Below are 17434 nucleotides of genomic sequence, written 5' to 3'. Positions count from 1 at the left end.
ATTATTCTCTCCTAATGAAACAAAATTAAGAATCAAGAAAAAATTATAAATAGTTATTTTTTATTTGACAACTCTTCTGGATTTACAAGGAAAGGCCAAAATTTACCTAACATTGGAAACATGAGATTTTTATGTTACAGACCCATGAGACAGTGTCCAGTCCTTCGTCCAGGAGTTGAGAGTCTTCCCCTCTCACCTGTGAACTCTTGCTACGTGTCTCCCAAGACCTCTTATCTCTTCTCAGTTTCCCACACTGCAAAGCAACAATAATACTAGGATTTAACTACTACCTGTCTCCAAGATAAATTATATAGCTCCATGTCGAGGAACCTTTCTTTTTTTCGTATATGAGGCTCTGCGCAAAAATATTTATCAAGAGTTATTAATGATAATCTCTTGGCACATTTAAGAGAGAGTAACAAAATAACAATATTGTGATCCATTGAATGCATAGTATGTTCCGGTCATTGTGTTAGAGCAGGCAGGTAGCTAGATATGAGCAGAGAAAGGGGGACATGGGCCAAATGGCAGAAAACCATACATTTTGTAAACAGTGGGGGTCCTGGGACAGACCAAGAAAAACAGGAACCTCCGGACTGGTAAGAAACCATACATTGTGGGTTGATGAGTGTCCTGGAGGCAAAGAATGGTGGGATGAGACAGGAATCTCCACCATCCAAATGTAACCTTTTGCTTATTATGACCTCCGTCCGAATGTAACCTTTTGCTTATGATACCTCTATCTGAATGTAACCTTTTGTTCATTATGACTTCACCCAACTTCCCAATCAAGACCAAATAAGGACAAAAAAATTCCCTCCTCCCCATCTGGGAGGGTAGAGCTGGGATGAAGATCAGGAAAGACAAGCCCAAACCCATCCCTGCCAATGAATATTTTGCCCATTCATTTTTACGTCCATATAACCAGCTTGCTAAAGAAACTCAGGGCAGCTACCCACTTGAGTCTGCCCGCTCTTTCCTTGAGAGTGTACCTTCTATCCCTTAATAAATCCTTGCTTTGCTTTCTTGACCTCCATGTCTCGTTTCTGAATTCTTTCTGGGATGAGACAAGAACCTACTTGCTGACAACTGTGCTAAGTGCTTTGACTACCTTATGTCATCGAGTCTTTGCAACACCTCTGTAATGCAGGCATAGCTATCCTCATTTCACAGATAAGGAAACTGATGCTCTGTAAGTATCAATGTCAGGATTCCAAATCCTGTGATCTTCATCATACAGACTATTATTTCTTTCTCCCACTGTCCTTGGTTTTATGTTTTCATCTGGAATTGTTTTCCTTCAACCTAAAATGTTCCTTTAATTTTTCTGATAGTTTAAGAGCAGTTAAAATTCTTGTAGTTCAAATTCTCTCCCACTTTTCTTTTGCTTATTGTTCAAAATGACTGGATTTTGCTTTCAGTTTTGTAGTGCATTCTGCTGGATATAGAATTCTTAGGTTGACAGCTCTCTTTTTTCTTTTTCCAGAACATTAATAATGCCATGATCTTCTGGCTTGTGTTGTTCCTGAGCTGTCTGTGATCACTCTTACCTTTGTTTCCTTGCACAGAGCATGGCTTGAACTTTATTTCTCTTTATTATTTTGTTATGAAGTTCTTCAGTGTGGCTTTCTTTGTGGTTATCCTGCTTAGAAGTCATTGAAATTTTGAATCCATGGGGGTTTGTTGCTTTCATCTAATTTGGGAAAAATTGCCTCTTATTTCTTCAAAAAATTTTTCCCCTAATCATTTCCCCCCTCTCCTTCTAGGGCTCCAGCTGTATGTCTGGCTGCTTTACATCATCTCTGAGGTTCAGTCTCTTTTCCTGCTGAGCTTTAGTTTGGGTAATTTAAACTCCTCTGTCTACAAGTTCATTGACATTTTCTTCTCCTGTGCCTAAATTTCTATTAATGTCACATCATGCATTTTTATTATACAAAATAATTTCTCATTTCATGTGTAGAAGTTTCTCTCCTCATCGTGTTCAATTGTTCCTTGGATCATATTTATTTATCATATCTGCTAAATTTTCTTTGTCTCTGATTCCATCCACTTCTGATTTCATGTTTATTGACTGACATTTCTCCCAGTTTTAGATTCCATGTTCCTGCTTCTGAGGCCGTGTCTAGTAATTTCTGACTGAGGGTTGAAGAGCATGGATTTGACATTGTTGAGTGTCTGGTTTTATTATCTTCTTTTAAAGGGTACTGGGCTTCACTCTGGTGGGCAGTTAAGTCACTTGCTGTTCTGTTTGGCCCTTTTGACGGTTGTTTGAAGTTTTGATAGGGCAGACCTAGGGTAGCTTATGCCGTGGGGCTGGTTTGGTCCTGCTACTAAGGTGTGGCGCTTCTGGGTATGTACTGAACGCCCCGGATGTTCAGTGAGGGCGTTCCACTCTGGCTTGTCAGAACCGTGTCACCTCCCAGGTCTGAATGAGCTCTGGCAGTTGCCTGGCTGCTGACAGCACCTGGTAGTTGTCCATCTGACTTCACGGGGTTTCATCCTGCACACGTATTACTCAATGTTCAGCACCATCCTTCAGAGGACGCTTATATGCATTTCTAAAACTTTTTTCCTGAATAGATCCCTCTTTTCTAGTGCTCTGCCTCACAAATGCTAGCTGCCTCAGCCTCCTGGAACTCTAGGGTCTGTCTTTTCAACTCAAAGAGGTCATGACGGTCTTCTCATCTTCCTCCGCCCGAAAAGTGCCTTCAGGAGGAAGTCCAGGGTAATTGCAGGACTCGGTCGATTTACTCCCTTCTTCTCAACATCACAGTCAGATGCTGACAGTTGTCAATACCTAAAACATATATTTTATCTTGTTCATGTATGCTGTCATATTCTATCATTGTTTATAACAGGAGGGAATATTCAGTCCTAGTTACTCCAACATGATCAGAGGGTTCTTTTTAAGATACACACACACACACACACCCCCATCTCTTTAGGAATAAATCCATTGAGAAAAATAAGTTACTTAAGTAAATGTGTATTTTGTGATTAAAGAGGATATGCAAACAAAAATGAGATGTATCAAATCTTTTCATTATTAATAAATAATAATGGTTGAAGTAAAAACAAACTCTCCTAAGAGCAGAATTTGTCAGGAATCAGAACTGTTTTAGGCATCAACCTATTTTTCCTTGGGTTGTAAATCATTCTGTTTTCAAGGAAGAAGAAAAGCCATCTAAATTCTTTTACATACTAGCAACTTGACATTCCTGCCCATGGGAATCTGATGATAGCTGGGTTTAACAGTGTGAGAAAAATTCTCTTCTTTGGGCATTCTGTTGGAACAGGAAAAATCAGTTTCGGCTTTGTTTTGTTTTTCCACATAGAGTGAGGGTTCAGGATTTTATTTATTTATTCAAGTTTTATTTGTCACTGGCTAGACCTTGGGGGGCATGGTCAGGTGGGAGTTGAGCTACCATATTTAAAAAATACAAAAGTAATAACAAAGGAGCCTATTTTTAAAATTTCAAGCTGAAAAACACTTATCTTCCAACCCGATAGCTGTAATTTTACTTTCACCACAACAGGTCCCTGACTTCTTTTTTCCTAAAGAATTACTGATTTCAACAGATAGCGGTCTCTTGTCCTAAGCTCCCTCCTGGAATGGGAAGGGGAACACACCTTTTTTCACTCGTTCTCATTTGTGTAATCCATCCATTTAAAGGAATCAAAACAATTTTCTGTCTTTCTGGCATGAAGATGGAGCTGCTGGCTTTTCGTCATTAGGATGTGCTGTTGGGACTGTTTTCCTGGGCTTGGAGTGGGTTTGTGCTTGCTCCTACACACGCGTGTGCACACACACACGCATACACAGTTTTCTGGAGTTCCTGGAGGCTGATGGCATATCTTTGGGACACCTCTGGTGTCTGGCAGAAAATCTTGGAGGCCATCTCAGAATTCTACTAAATTTGCATACCAAAATGGACAATAGGATCTCATTTTTCCAAAATATTTTATTCATCTGTTTATGTGTGTGTGTCTGTATCCATGAAAAAAAGATTTTATAAGGCACATTACCAAAGTGTTAACAATTATTATCACTGGACAGGTGAGAGAGTAAATGTTTATTTTCATCTTCTTTCTTGTCTGTATTTGCTAACATTTCTATATAGGTGCATATTTAAAAAAAAGAGTCATTTAAAAAAGATTTAAGTAGTAACATTAAACTGATAACTCTACATGATAAAGCACAAACAGAAAAAAATGCTGATGGTATTTCTTAAGTTATTGACTTTCTTACGAGTTGCATTAACTTGACTTAATGTTTATTTAAGGCAGAGGCACTTAATGCAGGGGTAAATGTACAGCACTTTTCTCTGCTTGCTTTGAGAATACCAAAAATGGAAAGGTAGGGAAATTGATGGGGGCACTCGTTAGGGAGCTCATAGGGAGTGTGCGTCCTCCTAGCGCGTTACTCATTAAAAAAAAGCACAGAAGATTCATGACATTGCTCCTGACAGCACTGAAATTCGTTTTAATGGGGGTATGACCTAAAACAAACCTTTGATACCTGATCAAGATGATGGGCTGTTTATTTATTTCTTCTCCTTCATTTCCAGCAGCAGAGATGATTAATGTACCTACCTTTGTTGTGATGGCCTCTGTGGACAAGGTGCGTCCTTGAAGGACATTCAATGTTTTAAAGTGCTGATCCATCTCATTTCTTCCTTCTAGGCTGTCTGAGGCAGAACACCAATGGGAACCCACAAGGATCACCTCCAACCTGTGTGGAAGGAAAATTTTCACATTGGGAGGCTTAGAGAGTCATTGCTCAAATCTCAGGTAAGAAATGTTTCAGGTGATCGCAGAAGCTGATTCACTGATATAAGCCATGTCCAGGTAAAATGGTGCCCTGCAGTGGTGGGCGGCTGCCTGATGTGTGGAGGCCTCGCACAAAGATAAGGTAAGACAAATAGCAATTGAGTTGTTTGCATTGTTATTATTATTTATTATTGTGATGAAACACATCTAACATGAAATTTACCATCTTAACCATTTTTGAGTATACATTTCAATAATGTTAAGTATTTTCACATTGTTGTGTGACCAATCTCCAGAAATTTTCCACCTTGCAATACTGAAGCTTTATATCCATAAACAACAACTTCCCATTTCTCCCTCCCCCAGCCCCTGGCAGCCATCTTTCTACTTTCTGTTTCTAAGAATTTGACTTCTCTGTCTAACTCATATCGGTGGACTCCTCCATTGACTTTTGGTGACTGGCTCATTTCACTTAGGATGATGTCCTCAAGGTTCATGCATTTTGTGGTATATGTCAGAATGTCCTTCCTTTTTAAGGCTGAACAATATTCCATTATATGTGTATACTATGTTTTGTCTATCCATTCATACATTGATGGACACTTGGGTTGCTTCCATCTTTTGGCTATTGTGAATAATGCTGCTATGAACATGGGTGTGGAAATACCTCTTCCAGATTCCGCTTTCAGTTTTTTTGTGTATATACGCACAGGTGGGATTGTTGGAGTATGTTGTAATTCTATTTTTATTTTTTTGAGGAACTGCCATACTATCCTCCATGGTGCCTGCAGCATTTTACAGTCTCAACAACTTGTTTTGTTATTTTTGTGGTTATGCTTTATTGTACATTTGCCATTACTCAGACTACTGTAGACTATAACTAGATTTTGAGTAACTTGAGAACAGAGATGGTTTCTTAGGACTCTAGGGTATTATGCAGAATTTTACATTCCTATGGCATAATGCTGAAGACAGGACTGAATATTTACTGATCCACCAAGTCTGAAGGCCAGTCGTTCCTTATATGTTGCTAAATACTCCATCACTGGGGGATAAATGTCAGAAACTTGAGAGTAGGATTTTTTGGTGCAGGTATGTCAGGAGATGGAGACCATTATGTAATCCTTTAGGCCAGTTACTCAGTGTCATCATTTTGAAGATGCATCAGAGGTCCCTTTAATGGCAACAATAGAAACAAGATGGGAAAACTGAAGAATCTGGCAGACATTGGGCATCTGGCCATAGGACATGAGATTGATAGTAGGTATATTCAGAAACACCCCACATTATGAGAATAAAAGAGAAAGAGCATTTGTTTTCAGACTTCAATGAACTTAAGGATTTTGAGTTGCCTTTGAGATAAAGATCCCTGGACTCTATTCTCTGAGAGTCCCTTTCAGTTAGGTTCTACCTAAAGCTCAAAACTTGCATTTTAATAATTATTAGAGAAAAATAATTGGAGACAGATGATTCTAAACGAATTTAGATGCTGCCAGTTGATAAAACCAACTTATGACTCCCTGTTAACAGTGAGAAACAAATGGTGTCCTTAATCAGTGACTCTCCTGCACTGGGCTGCACTGTGGTAACCAGTGCTGGCCTGGCTGCTTCATCACTTGGAGGACTGCTGCTTCAAGAGATATCTAGGTCACCATCCCCAGTTCTCGGCTTGTGCTGACTTACGCTCTACAATAACCCATGTGGTGATTCACTCTCTGCCTACAGAAGTTGGCAATTTTGAAGAAGGTCCCCTCTTCCAAATTCTAGGATGATGATTAAATCCAAGATATAGCCAAGTCCTTTAGATGAAAGAACCCAGATGGGGACCTTGGTCATTAATCTAAATGTCATCTGGGCTTCTCTGACTCTTTGAGTTAAAGATAAACTAGATTTAAACACAATATCACAGTCTGTACAAGTCTGGCCCCTTCCTAATGATTAGTGCAAATTCTACAGTGTAATTATTCCAGGTGCCTCTGTCTCTCGGTTCCCTTGAAACCCAGGAGCTCTATCCAAGAAAGTGCAAATATTTTAGCCCCTTTTTGATGTTCAGTAAGGATCCCACTCATGAACTTTCTGAGGTTAATAACTGAAAATCCGTGGAGTGACAGAGAGGCATCGTACTGCTGCACGGCACTCGTCCACCATTTTCTATTTTCCGCACACCATCTTCTGTTGCATTTAGAAAAACTCATGCTCCCAACATGCAGCTCCCTGGGAACTGTAGTAGAGATTGTCATTCTCCCTGGGACTGCTGCCATCTGCCAATGACCACCTCCATAAGAATTTTAGAAAATTTAATTTTTTCTACTTCATTACCAACAAATCTCTGGGGGGGCGAATGTTGTGTTGATGGTGGTTTAATCATTTTCCCAGGACCCAGGGTCCTGAGTCCAAACTACAGAACAAGCACAAAAGCCATATAAAGATCCTGAGGATGGTATGGAGAGGTTATGCCCCCATCATACTCTCTCAGTTTGCCCCAAACTCCCTCTCTTTTGCCCAAAATCAAAAATAGTCTCTCGTGATACAGACTGTAGCTCACAGAATCATATGATGTGTTTAGCCTGAAGTAGGCTGCCCTGAAACTGGGATCAAAGTGGCTGAGTAACCTCCTTGATTTGTTTCTCTTTAGGTTCGTGTTCAAATCTTACTAGTCTGTGTTTTTAACATTCATATGGTAGATCACAATAAGAAACAGAGAGGAAAGAAAGAGAGTGTTTGCCCCAACTGTGGTTTATTTACAGTATTTTTATTGACGCTTTAAGCACTGTAAGTACCCTAATTAGTATCTTTGGACTTGACTCATCCATATGATTACTTGATCTCTCAAGGTGAGGGGGCGGGATGACGGAGGGAGAGTAAACTGGAGAGGAGTCTTAGCTCCTCCTAGAGCCATTAATCAGTTCCATCAAGTTGTCATCACAATCAGTGCCAAATTTGAAATGAAAATAGAAGCAACATTTTTCTAACTAAAAGTTGAGTTTCATTTTTCTCTACAACCCGCCATCTTGAACACTGGATTTGTGGGGAACAGGAATTTATAACTGAGATTTGAACTCTATTTAAAAAAAATTCATTTGAAAAATATAAAAGCTTATGGCAATTTTGTATCAAATGATACAAAATATGAAAAGTCCTAGAACACTAGCAGGATTGGCTGGAAATAAACTTGTCATAAATTAACCTCAGTTTTATACAAGTGGAAACGGCATTTATATCAAAACCAGAGGAAGACTTTCAAAACCAATAGTTTTTGTTATTAGATTGATGTCCTAACGCCATGAATGGCTCATTGTCATTTGATGCTTGTGCCTGCCTGTTTAATTCTTTTTTTCAAGAAACACAAAAGTTCTTTGCTTGAAGTCTATCCTTCTTCACAATTCAACTACTGTTCTCTCCTTCACACCCCTTACTTCGTGATCTGTAATTCTACTGTCGTCAAAATTATTTAAAAATAAAATGTAAAGAAGTCTATCTAGTCAGTCTGAATTAGGGGCTTATTTTTTTTTAAACCAGAAGGAGATTTTAATTCTGTGGATTTATATATATATTTGTTTTTCACTTGTTTTTAAATTGAGGTGTAGTTGATGTACAATATTATCTAAGTTACAGGTGTACCATATAGTGATTCACAGTTTTTAAAGTTTATATTCCATTTACAGATATTATAAAATATTGGCTCTATTGAAGTCTATTTTTATTTAGTTGAGAAAGAGCCAGCATTGGTCACTTGGGTCATTTATTCAGTTGACACATTTCATTAAGCAGCTATTGTGCTTAGTGAAATATTAATTTTATTGAGTAACTATTATGTACCCGCTGTATGTATGTATTTATTTATGTACTCACTGTATTTAGCACTGAATATATAGCAGTAAACAAAACAGACATAGTACCTAGTATGAAAGCCTCTAAGTAAACAAATAGAATAATTAGAAATTGTGAGTAAGCATTAAGTAGAAGACCAGAGAAGGGAACTGTGGTAGGAGATGACAGGGTGTGTATACTTTATGGACAGGGGCATGGAGGCCTATTGAAGGAGGTGACACTGAAGCAGACCTGAAGGGTGGGAAGGACCACGCTGCCTACAGAGATGTGGGGTGGCTTCAAGTGGTTTCCCAAGCAGAGACCCAGAGGGCCAGGAACTGGAAGGCCAGAGAGCTGGCTGAAGCAGTGTGAGTTGCAGGGAGTGGCGGGAGATAAGGGGGTAAGATAGAACTTCGGACACTTAGGACCTTGGAAGCTCATGGGGAGGAGTTCCGAGCAGTGTGGAGTGGAGACAGGACTAGAAGCAGGCAGACCAGCTGGAAGCTCACTAGGTCTGCTGCACCTGACAGGTAGGGTTAAATGAATACTTATTGAACATGTGGGTGTCTCACATGCTCTGTTAGCTTGAGATGCAATCTCTGTATCCCCCCAGTACCTCACAGAGCGCTTGCTATGCACAGGGTTCATGTGAAGGATTCACTGAGGGGCTTGACGGAAGGACCATATAGAATTAAATATTTTATCTGGTGTTTTCTCCGACTTTACTGTATAATCTTACCTGAAGAGAGTTAGGAGCATTTTTCTATGTATTATTCATTTCGGCACATACCCTATAAAACATCTAATGTCTCTAACCTTTTGGGACCGTGGGGCTTCCCCAACCAGTATTTAGAGTAAAATCTCTGTGGTAGCACTTTACCGATTTACCCCCTCAGCTCTTTTTCAGTTCTTGGCTCATGTGAATAAAGAGGCCAGAATGCTCTTCTGGGAATGCATAGCATGGATATATATTTTTTACTATCGCAGCAGAATTGTTTTGAATACACTTCGGTCATGAGGTTAAAGCTCTCCACCAGGAATACTTCAGCAATAATTCTGCTGCCCTCTAGCCGGGCGCTGAAATCCCTCTGGAATGCTGGCATTACCCTTCAAGAACGGTTCTGAAATGACTTTACTCACTTGCCCGGCCTTTCTGTTCTTATTGAAATTCTTCCAGAATGCTCGCAGTAAACTTCCGTCAGATGCCAGAATAACTTTTATGTTTCAGAAAGACTTCTGTAACAATTTATTACACAAGGCAACACAAGCTTACTTTTGGAAAAGCAGGTCAAAATTGTCCTGGTGGATCTCCTGTGGTTGGGTTGTTTCAGCTTTACTGATAACTCTGGACGATTATTTGAAGGGATTGTGAAAGGGCCAGCATAATGTACAGATGGAAGGGTTGGATTTCCTGGTTAGATTCTGCTGCCACCACCACTACTATTGTCATTTTTTTACCCTCCAATTATTATTTTCTGAGAGACTGGGCCTTGAGTCTTGGCTCTAACACTTACACTGAATAAAAGACAGTGAGCTTGGTCAGAAACACAATGTATCCTTGTAAGCTGGCCCCGAATATGAACAGGTAGAAATCAAATTATTTTCAAAACTCAAAAGCTTGGCACTATGTATATTTTTCATTTATCTATGAATTCATTTATTGTGTAAATATTTATTAAACACCTACTGTATGCTGTGCCAGGTACCAGAAATTCATGGGTGGACAAGACAGACATGGAATTTACAGTCTAGCAGGAGCTGTGTTGTTATTCGTCACTGTGTCTGGAGATAACACACTACCCTAAGAACTTGCTAGTTTAAAACAACAAGTATTTGTATAGCTCACAATTCTGCAAGCCAACAGTTGGTGCTGAGCTCCGCTGCATTGTTCTTCTGATCTTGGCTGGTTCATTCATGGTTAAGGTCAGTGCCAAGTTGACTGGGCACTGGCTAGTTTCGCTTGGCCTCAGCTGGGTTGGCTGAGTTGGCAGAGCCCTGCCCCACATGGTTCTCATATTTCGGCAGGCTAGCCCACGCTCGGTCATCTGGGTGTCTGGGCAGGGCTCCAAAAGAGACGGCCAAAGCGTGCAGGGCCTCTCGAGGCCTGGGCTCGGAACTGGCGTCCTCCCTTCCATTGCATTTAACTCCTCACAAGACTTTCAATTTTATTTGCAAATTATACCTCAGTAGAACTGGGGAAAATGTTAATGTTTTACAGTTACATTATTTTTTCTATCACCTCAAGTTGTGGTAACAAATGATTTTTCTATTTTTGATGCAATCATTCTAATTTAAGTTAATCAGCAGATAGTATTCACAATGAATCGTTATCCAAAGGATAATCAACTCTTTGGTTTTGAAGTTCTTTGTAACTAGAGTCTAGTAAATTCAGCATAGCATATTCTAGAAGAGCTTAGTTTTATATTTTGGAACATAAAGCATATTCGTAGTGCTGACCTTGCTAAGAGCTTGACAAAAGTGGCATTCTCTTGAAGAATGCATTATAAAGTCTACCAAAATACAGTAATCTGAAAGGAATTGTTAATGTGTCAATTTAAAGAATCCTGATAAGATTCTATGGACCGAGAATTCCTAAAAGCATAATTTTATATTATTATTATTATTATCATTGACAGGAGGCAGCATTGTTCTACATATGGGAGCAATGGAACATGTAAATGGAAGGTTTTGATCAAGAGTTAGACCTTTTTCACTTTTCAATGTAATTTTTTTCTTAATGGCAAAAGACAGTACACTTGAAATAATGTACATGGCATAACCTTTCTTAATATTGAAAAAAGTCACAGATGGTGGTTGAATTAGTAAGAAGGGAGTATGTCATATATTTATGGCAACCAGGGTGTGTTGGATAGTTTCAAGTTCAAATATTTTGACCAGTGGTTAAACCATGTATTAAAACAAAACTTATGGTTTTAGAAATACCGGTTGCTGGAACAATAATAGAGAAATCACTGAGTCAAAGGCGCAGGTTCAGGTGCAAGCTCTTGGTCCCAGTGGCTGAGATGACTGTGTAGTTTAGTAGAAAAACATGTGTTTTGTGGCCAGATGGGGCTGGTTTCAAAACTTAGGTTTTCTACCTGCCTGTCTTTAGAAAAATTAAGTTTGAAAACTTCCTGAGCAATTATTTCCTTACCTGTAAATTCTGAAAAATTACCCTGACCTCATGAGATTTAAGGAAAAATGCAATAATATGTGTAAACTCTCTGACTCTAAGCCTGGCACGCAGTAAATATTTAATGCTTCAATTTTCTTTTCCAAAATAGAGACATGATACTTACTGTGGAGCACTGCAGCCTAGTGCTTTAAGAACATGGGGTCTGAGTCGGGAGTATCTGAGTTAAACCTCCAGCTGTGCCATGACAAAGCTGTGCATCTTTGGGCAAGTTAGGTCAGGATGAACTGAAGTTTCAGCTTTGGCCTTGGGATTCATCCCTAGTCTGCTGTCTGCTTTCAGCTTTGGCCTTGGATTTTGGACAGGCAATTAGTTAAATGCCAAGTTCAGTGTCATTTTTCAACAGTCAAATAAGTTACCATCAAATTCAGTCAGCAAAATATTATTATTTACATAAACAAAGTATGTCTATCAGATGCATTGCTAGTTTATGTGATAGTTGGGATTATTATTCAGGAGATATTCAATCCTCTCTCCTCCCATGTATATAGAATAGTTATAGAAAGTTCCCAGAACTTCCCTATCAGTATCAGGCTCGGCCATGTGCTGTGCTTTGGATAATGGAATATTAGTGGTTGTGATACAGTCAAAAGCTTGGGATGTGCTTGTGTGATGCTTGCCATCTTCCTCCTCTGCCACCACCATGAAAAGAGCTTCTCCTGAGTATCTGGGGTTCAGAGGCCCCCCTGCAGAGCAGACCTGAGCCCGAGCCACAGTGAGGGGCCACGTCAGTGTGTCTGGCAGCTTGAATCAGTCACTCAGCCCAGATCAGCTGACCTTCAGCTGACCTATAGAGGTATGAACAAAAATAAGTAATTGTGGTTTTAAGCCACTGAATCTTGGGGCAGTTGGTTATATAGCATAGCTGTCTAATACAGCTTGTGAGTATGCACTTTCAAATACTATAGGTAAACATTCAAGAGTTAACTTGGAGTGAAATATTTCTTAAAAGCATTATCTCATAAAACACTATTATTCAGTTGATATGTAAAGGCTTGTTATTGAAGTAAGAGTGTTAGAATAATTAACAATGATTATGAAAGCTGTTGACTTTTTGTACAGAAATCTTTTTTAGAACTTTCAACTATTTAAATAAAGAAACTATTGCATTATGTGTTTTAATAGAGAGTTTCTTAGTGAGATAATTTTAGAAAAAAATATACTCTCTGATCCAACAAATACTTGTAAAAGTTAAAATAACAGTAGAAGGCCAAATAATAGAGATTAGATTAAATCATAATTCCAGTCTTTACTTCTCCAGTAAAGTTGTTTGATGTACTGGAATTTTGTATGTTAAACAAATAACCATTAAGAACTGATTTAAGTTCTAACTACTTAATTCCAGAGAATTATCTAGATAAGCGAGTGTGGTAATCTTAGAATGGCTTGAGCTTTGGGAAAGAAGATTTCTCTGAAATCTCACAAGACATTTGTTTTTAGCATCATCATCTTTATCAGCGCATCTTCATTATCACTGAATCAGTCAGGATAATTTGGCTGATACTTTGGTTGAAACTAATGGGAACAGATTGCCTGCTTAAGTAAAGAGAGTATTTATTGGAAGAATATTGAACAGCTGGCAGGCTGAAGAGGCAATCTCAATCCAGGTATGAAAGGAGCTCTGGCAATTCAAGATGGGAGGCAGAGGTCTAGGAAGAGGGCATTCTCCAGTAGTCTTCCCAGGGTGCTTCTCGTACAATGGCTTAGTTCAAACCATTTTCGGTCTTATTAGTACTTTGTTTAAGATTCAAATTCCAGGGGCTGAACAACTGAATAGCCTACCCAGGAGAGGATAGAGAACCACTCGGGCTCACTGGGGAACTATCCTTTCCACCTAAGATACCAGGAAGTCACTACCAGAATGGGTGGAATGGATCCTCGTCAGCAGAAGGGCACCACCTCACCATTACATTTATTATTGTTACGAATACTACTCGCCATGATCGTCTTTGTCCTCAATTGCTAGAAGGTTGAAGGAGATCAATGCCTGAGACCTAGCTCTAAAGTGTCCTATGAGCACTCAGGGCTAAGATGGAATTTATGGCTGTGCATGAGTCGAACAGCGAGAAGTCCCTGGACAGAAGTAGAGATATTTCAGAAATGGACCAGTTTGGGATTCCTGTTCATGTGTGACGAGACATGGAAAACTAGGACTGTCTTTCCTGATAGAGAACAATCGGTCAGTATACATTCCTGGGTTTCTCCAAAGGGTTTTGTGGCTTCCTCTGGGATCTCTGCCAACAAGATGAGAAGAGTCTCTTTTTTTTTTTTCCTTGTTAGATGAGGTCTGTTTCACCAAACATTTTACCTTGTTCCTAGCCAGTGTCTCCATATTAGTTTCTTATTCCTTCTTTGCAGTACCTGTAAAAATCACTTCAATTTTCTGATCTTTGTTGTCATTTACTTAGGCAGTCAGTGAGTGTGCCCCAGGCACTTTGAATATGGCTATAGAAAAGACAGGACAAAAGAGATGCCCATCCTTTGAAGCTTAATAAGGAAAACATATTAAACAAATACGATGCAAAGTATCACAGTTTTGATTAAAGTGCCATGAAGGAGACATGCAGGGTGTGATGACAGTGTATATACAGTGCGAGCCTAACTTAAACATGGAGGGCCAGGGAAGACTTCATCAGGGCTAGGGGTCAAGGTGAGACGTTAAGGTTGCGTAGGAATTAGCTGGGTTGAGAGTGTGGGTGAAGGCAGTAGAGGAGTGGGGGACAGGAACAAGTACGAGGGCCAGGAGGCGGGAAGAGGCTCAGCCCTCTGGAGAAATCTTAAGAAGACCAGGGTTCCTGGATTACAGTGAGTGGAAGAGATTGTTGAGAAAGGGGGTTTCCTTTCCTTTGTCCCATGATGGAGACAACAGCTTTCAATATTTGAAGGTGTTTCAGCTTACCAAGTCTGCCAGTGTTGACACCTTTTAGGAAGGGGGTGGAGGGAGCGAAGAGAAGTACTGAAAGAAGGGAATGCTGGTTAGTTGTGGTGCGTCTCCTTAAGGGTGTTGGAAACCACCATTCTGCCTGCCTCTTTCCAACTCAGTGTTCCTCCTCTTAAGTTTCGGCGACTAATCAGAGATGCAGATAACATCCAATGTTGGTGCTGTCCTCACCCTTTAAAAACCCATTTGAAGATGGGTTGTTTTTTTTTTCCCTCTGTTGAATGCTTAGAAAATTTTCAGTAAAACAAGTCAGTCCGAGCGGGGAACGCCATGAGTGAGCATAGTTCTTCTGGCCCAGGGTTTCCAGTTTAGCGGGCCAACTCTCACTTGTCATATTGAATCCTTTATTACAACAAAATATTATTTTAAAGCTGCACTAACAGTAATTAGAAGCAATTGAGTTTTATCAACTAACACAAACTGTGGGATTTCGAACTTGGATTTTAGCTGGTATTTTAATGAAGTGTGTGTTAACAACCCCAAATCTTCTGTCAGCCCAGCAGCTGAGTTGCATATACAGACCTCGGGTGGAGGGACCATGTGTTAACACTCAGAGGCGTCAGGCTCCGCGCTGGCTCCGGGCACCCGCGCTTCACAGAGCCCTCTCTCCGGCCCGTTTTATTTTCTCCCTCTCCTCATGAGTATTCTGATAGTCCTCACACTGGTTCCTATACAACTTTGGAATTAAAGTAATTGTTCCCATGCTCACATTTTGATAATAGATATTTAGAGAGGAATAATGATGACTTACAATTGCTCTGTGTTCAACTGTCTCATTCAGCCTGAGATGCTAAAAGGACTCACGCTCCAGAATATTAGAACTTATTTAATAAGAGGTAGGAGGTTGAGAAAAGAAGAGAAAGGAGAAGGATGCTCCCTGATTTGAGAGGAACATTTTCAGTGGAATATATGTCTGGAGGAAGCAGAGTGGCTTCTTTTTTTTAAAGAGAACCCTCTAAATCTTGGCCAAAGTCTTTTCCATTGGACATTTTCAAAGCATAACCAGATTTACTCAAAAAGCTCACACAATCAAAGCCAGGGTCTTACGAATCACCATGGCAGAGTGGAGCCTTTTAAGAGATGACAGGAACCCTCCTCCTGGGACAAAACCTAGACCAGAGAAAAGTGGGTCTAATTTTTGTAAACAGATTTTACCTAATCAGCATACAATTCAGATAAAAGCTAGTAGTTTTAACTTTGTATCATCTCTTCCTGTTCTGACCAATGCCAGAAAATGTACAGAGTTAGTAGACGCCATTTGCCTAAAGAGGATAATACAGTTGTCCACTTTATGTTGGGTTTTATCCCAGAGAGGGAAACTGCCCAGGGCTTCTCTGATGCCCATGGGAAGCTGCTCACCCTTGTGCTTACACAGCCTGCAAGTGTGAGGGTGTTGACCAACAAGGAATGTGATCCGGTGGATACATGCTCCCCCATTTCATATCTGGGCTGACAGACTGGAGACACATTTTATGACTCCTCAGATGGTCCCATGGACTTGAGAACAGGTAGCCTTTCTTGCTGTGGCCAATACAATAATACATCGTTGGGTGGATTTTTCTTCCTTCCCTGTCCACTCACTGTAACACACCTGATCCCTGGAGTTACATTCTTAATAAATTACCTGTCTCAGGCTCTCCTTGCAGGGGACCTCAGGCTGAGACAGTTGGTACCAGGAGAGTTGCCAGAATGCAGACCTTTAGGATGAGACTTTGAGCTGAATCCCTCACCTCATTGTGCAGAAACCCCATTGCTGATGATAAGGGAGTGGTGTAACATGTTGCAGCATCACAGGGACTAAGATGCTCACCTCCAATGGATGGAGATGAAGTGCAGGCTGGTTTAGGCGGTGGCACTTGAGTGTTAGATGGGCTATGGTAATCATGAGGACTGTAGTTAGTTGGCATTTGTTAAATCCTTTAAAAGCCCTGAAAAGAAAATAACAGGTATGATATGGAAAATCAGAGGACCTCTGTGGTGATGCTTAAGGAGACCCATGTCTTCTTCAGCCACTGAAGATCAAGTTCAGGACCTAATTGTAAGGGAGCTGAATGGCAAAGAACACCAAGTGCATGGTTTTCACGAGTCTTACATGACAAAATCAGGACCTTATAGTAAAAGGGCAGGATCTTGACCTTTGACATGGGGATATTTGGGCAGGGAAGCCTGAAAATCTTAGATCTTAGATTCTCCTGAATCCTTCAGTCTGGCAGAAGCTGCCCCTCTCCTCTTACAAGAGGAGAACAGTTGCCCCAGTTTCCCTTTGCCTGGAGACCCTGCAAAGATGTCATGTGAAGCAGGTATCTCACAAGATGCCATTGCCCTGTCCATGATCTGCCCTTGTGCCCCCTCGTTGCCTCCAGACCAAAAAAGAGGGTTAGGTTTTGGCACAGCTCAAACAGGGAAATGGTCTCTATTTTGTGAGGAAGTGTTTGAAACATCAAAGATCTGTATATCCTGGCTTGTGTTCATGGACAGGAACCTAAATAACATTTGTGGGAGCAGATATCTTGTGGGACCAAGGTCAGGGGAAACGGGTATAGGCGAAAGCTGGGGAGAGGATAATGTACTGACTTGGGAGCCCTTGTCCACGACTCAAAGTTCAGGGAACTGGCAAAGGCATGGGGAACTGGTCCTACTGTGACCCTGGATGGCTCCTTGATGCTTGGACATGGTGACAAGGTGAGGACACTGGACTGCCTTAGCAGAATGTGGTAGGA

At 40.4% G+C, this 17434-nt stretch overlaps 1 long non-coding RNA gene across 1 annotated transcript in view; it reads left to right on the top strand.

The window, feature by feature from the left end:
* Nucleotides 1-848: 848 nt before the first annotated feature.
* LOC140687080 (uncharacterized) overlaps nt 849-17434 on the top strand; it is a 38648-nt gene continuing 22062 nt past the window's right edge. Inside the window, exons 1-2 of the long non-coding RNA XR_012061156.1 lie at nt 849-1192; nt 4684-4791. This is a non-coding gene — a long non-coding RNA (uncharacterized lncRNA). The remainder of the gene's footprint in view (nt 1193-4683; nt 4792-17434) is intronic.

Source organism: Vicugna pacos, chromosome 2 (assembly GCF_048564905.1).
Source record: "Vicugna pacos chromosome 2, VicPac4, whole genome shotgun sequence".
NCBI lineage: Eukaryota > Metazoa > Chordata > Mammalia > Artiodactyla > Camelidae > Vicugna > Vicugna pacos.
The sequence above is the reverse complement of the archived record's forward strand: the minus strand, read 5'-3'. Positions and strand labels throughout refer to the sequence as shown.